Raw genomic sequence first — 4,431 nt, 5'->3', positions numbered from 1 at the left:
TGAACAGTTCGACACATGCGCACAGACATGCACTACGTCACAGTTCAGGTGCACAAATGGATACTGTGTGCCCAATTCAGGGAGGTGTGACAACATCAAGACTGTGAAGATGGCAGCGATGAAGAGAACTTTGGTACATATTTATAAATAAAGTATATTATTATTTTTAATATAAGTTATTGGGAAACAAGTCATTTTCTGTCGCCAGCAGGTGGCGCTATAATAATTATAACTGAATATTGGCTTTGAAATGTGTTCAGGCCAGGGCTCTTCTGACATGTGGGAAGTTGTTTTATATATATATAAACAAAGCTTATCATTAATATTATTTTGTTATAATAAAATGTATTTATACTCTATTTATATTCTACTGTTTATAAGCAGTTTATATATAAAATCCTATAGAAGATGTCTGTGTAAAAGTGCTTTAGGACACACACTGTCAGGGTGAGAAATGTGTCACACTGGAAAAATGTATAAATTACGTTGACATTACGTGATCCAATGTAAATAATTTTGGGTGTTACTGTAGAACAGATGGCAGTCAGTGATCATAAATTGTTTTTCCAAGAGTAATATTTTCCAGAACAGGGTGGTTATACTGAGCTAAAAAAGTAGTTTTCAACAGCTCATGATCTAAATGTCTGCTCCTGTAAGGTGATCTCCATGTGAAATAAAACTGATCATTTTGTTATGTGTGAAATATTTAATATGAGACAATTTACTAATTAAACTTTTAAATGTCATAAAAACATAGCTTATTCTAGTAATCCAAAGGAGTTGCTTCTCTCTTTGGTTATGATTTGCTGTAAATCACATATTATCTTGAATAGATTTAACTTTTCCATTCAAATATTCACTTTCAACGTCCAGATGTGGACTACTGTCTTGGTTCGGGTGCGTGCATATCTGTATCTGTAATCGATCTCTGTTGTGTGAATGTCAGGATGGGTATGTGCTCAGAGTGCGAGTGAGAGGAAGATTTTGATGTAAGGCTTGTCCAGACAGTCAAGATTGCCTATCTTGAACATTTTGTGTGTGTATTTGGGTCAGTGCTTTTGCTCTTCCTTGTTATAGTATATATAGTATATAGTTTAAAAAATGTGTTTTGAATGCTTTTCATGACTCACAGTAAAGGGAGAAATAAAATATAAGTCGGAAATTAAAGATACTGTATATTTTTCATCAAGTCTTCTCTCTCTCTTTGTGTACATTTACTGAGAAGATGAAAACCTCATCACTAATTCTATGGGAAGTACAGCTATAAAGACAGCTATTTTGGCTTTGACAGCTTCTTAGAATTTTGCTTATTTTGAAGCGATTGTAAAGGAGCAGACGTCAAACAACTCCACTGTGTGCATAATAAAAAGAAAGGTTAATTGTATAGACAATAATATAATCATGGGGACCCCACTTTGATTCCCATCTCAAGGTCCTTTGCCGATCCCTCTCCCCTTTCTCCTTCCAGTACTTTCCTGCCATCTTTCTTCTGTCCTATCTCAATAAAAGCCACACATTAAAAAAAAAAATTACCCACTCGGAATTCAAAATGGATTTGAGTTTGTTAAACTTTCAGGCTGTTTTACATTACGGATCTATATAATGCTTGATTCAAAAATGTTTAAATTTAGCAGAAAGGTGCAATTTATTATGTGATGAGTTTTTGCCACACAAAAGCAGTTCACTTAGTGTACTGAAAAATCTCTTCTGACTTTCAGTTCAGTTCAGTTTCCAACTTACTTTTGAGGAAAGGGACAATTTATTGCACATCCTGTTTTACATCCTCATTTCTGTATCTTAAAATGGACTTTACAGATTTAACCACATGTTACTGGATCAATATAACATAGGCCTACTGAGCTAGGATCATTTTTACTCTATAAAATCACTTTATTGCAGTTTGTTTTGCTATCCTTGAGCAAATGTATTTCATAGCCAACACATGTGCATACATTTTATTTATTGATCTTAAGAAACGTGCTTTACTGTGAAACTCAGAATAAATAGATTTGGTGACATTTGAAAGTTTCTACAAATGATTAATCAGTGAGCTGGCTACCTTGCTTGCACTGGTCATGTTGTGTTGATAAGCAGCATTTGAGATCCAGTGTCTGTCACGGAGGTAAAGTTAGTTTGAAGTTTGACATTCATTAGAAATTCGGATTCATTCATAACAATTAAACTCTTTGTGCCTGTAATGTTTTTAGCCCAAACTTATTCATAAATAAATGCCTTTACACTTGGCTTAATTTCTAGAAGAAAAAAAGTAACCATATAAATTAAACAATTTAACTACATGACATTATACTATAAAACCAATACTACAGTATTTGTCCTTGAATTTTTATTTGTATACATTTTTTATTTTGTTATTTTTTGTTAATCAACTTATATATTTAGCTTTTTTACACAGTCCTGGACCCAATTAAATAAATTTAACATGGACACCACTTCAGCTAAAGGAATATTATACTAATGCATAATCTGAACAAACAATCCTTGTGTTTTATAGGGAATAATATCCTGAAAATTGAACAGATGGTTTGATACCTTTATCTCAAACTTTGTCAGAGTTTAATTATAGGTGCTATATATATATATATATATATATATATACAGTATTGTTCAAAATAATAGCAGTACAATGTGACTAACCAGAATAATCAAGGTTTTTAGTATATTTTTTATTGCTACGTGGCAAACAAGTTACCAGTAGGTTCAGTAGATTGTCAGAAAACAAACAAGACCCAGCATTCATGATATGCACGCTCTTAAGGCTGTGCAATTGGGCAATTAGTTGAAAGGGGTGTGTTCAAAAAAATAGCAGTGTCTACCTTTGACTGTACAAACTCAAAACTATTTTGTACAAACATTTTTTTTTTTCTGGGATTTAGCAATCCTGTGAATCACTAAACTAATATTTAGTTGTATGACCACAGTTTTTTAAAACTGCTTGACATCTGTGTGGCATGGAGTCAACCAACTTGTGGCACCTCTCAGCTGTTATTCCACTCCAAGATTCTTTAACAACATTCCACAATTCATTCACATTTCTTGGTTTTGCTTCAGAAACAGCATTTTTGATATCACCCCACAAGTTCTCAATTGGATTAAGGTCTGGAGATTGGGCTGGCCACTCCATAACATTAATTTTGTTGGTTTGGAACCAAGACTTTGCCCGTTTACTAGTGTGTTTTGGGTCATTGTCTTGTTGAAACAACCATTTCAAGGGCATGTCCTCTCAGCATAGGGCAACATGACCTCTTCAAATATTTTAACATATGCAAACTGATCCATGATCCCTGGTATGCGATAAATAGGCCCAACACCATAGTAGGAGAAACATGCCCATATCATGATGCTTGCACCTCCATGCTTCACTGTCTTCACTGTGTACTGTGGCTTGAATTCAGAGTTTGGGGGTCGTCTCACAAACTGCCTGTGGCCCTTGGACCCAAAAAGAACAATTTTACTCTCATCAGTCCACAAAATGTTCCTCCATTTCTCTTTAGGCCAGTTGATGTGTTCTTTGGCAAATTGTAACCTCTTCTGCACATGCCTTTTTTTTAACAGAGGGACTTTGCGGGGGATTCTTGAAAATAGATTAGCTTCACACAGACGTCTTCTAACTGTCACAGTACTTACAGGTAACTCCAGACTGTCTTTGATCATCCTGGAGGTGATCATTGGCTGAGCCTTTGCCATTCTGGTTATTCTTCTATCCATTTTGATGGTTGTCTTCCGTTTTCTTCCACGTCTCTCTGGTTTTGCTCTCCATTTTAAGGCATTGGAGATCATTTTAGCTGAACAGCCTATCATTTTTTGCACCTCTTTATAGGTTTTCCCCTCTCTAATCAACTTTTTAATCAAAGTACGTTGTTCTTCTGAACAATGTCTTGAACGACCCATTTTCCTCAGCTTTCAAATGGATGTTCAACAAGTGTTGGCTTCATCCTTAAATAGGGGCCACCTGATTCACACCTGTTTCTTCACAAAATTGATGACCTCAGTGATTGAATGCCACACTGCTATTTTTTTGAACACACCCCTTTCAACTAATTCAACTAATTGCCCAATTGCACAGCCTTAAGAGCGTGCATATCATGAATGCTGGGTCTCATTTGTTTTCTGAGAATCTACTGAACCTACTGGTAACTTGTTTGCCACGTAGCAATAAAAAAATATACGAAAAACCTTGATTATTCTGGTTAGTCACATTGTACTGCTATTATTTTGAACAATACTGTATATATATATATATATATATATGGTTTCAGCACTATAGATAAAAAAGGCATAATCTGAAACTTTACTGCCATACATGCCTCTGACATCATGTTCAGTGTTTCCTCTCTAGAGAAAGCTGTTCCACAGAGACGCGTTTGGATTTCCTCATTAGAGGAGAGAGCCGGAGCTGTAAATAGAGGGTGT

The sequence above is a fragment of the Carassius auratus genome, unplaced genomic scaffold (assembly GCF_003368295.1).
Source record: "Carassius auratus strain Wakin unplaced genomic scaffold, ASM336829v1 scaf_tig00216970, whole genome shotgun sequence".
Taxonomy (NCBI): Eukaryota; Metazoa; Chordata; class Actinopteri; order Cypriniformes; family Cyprinidae; genus Carassius; species Carassius auratus.
This window is presented reverse-complemented; position numbering follows the sequence as displayed.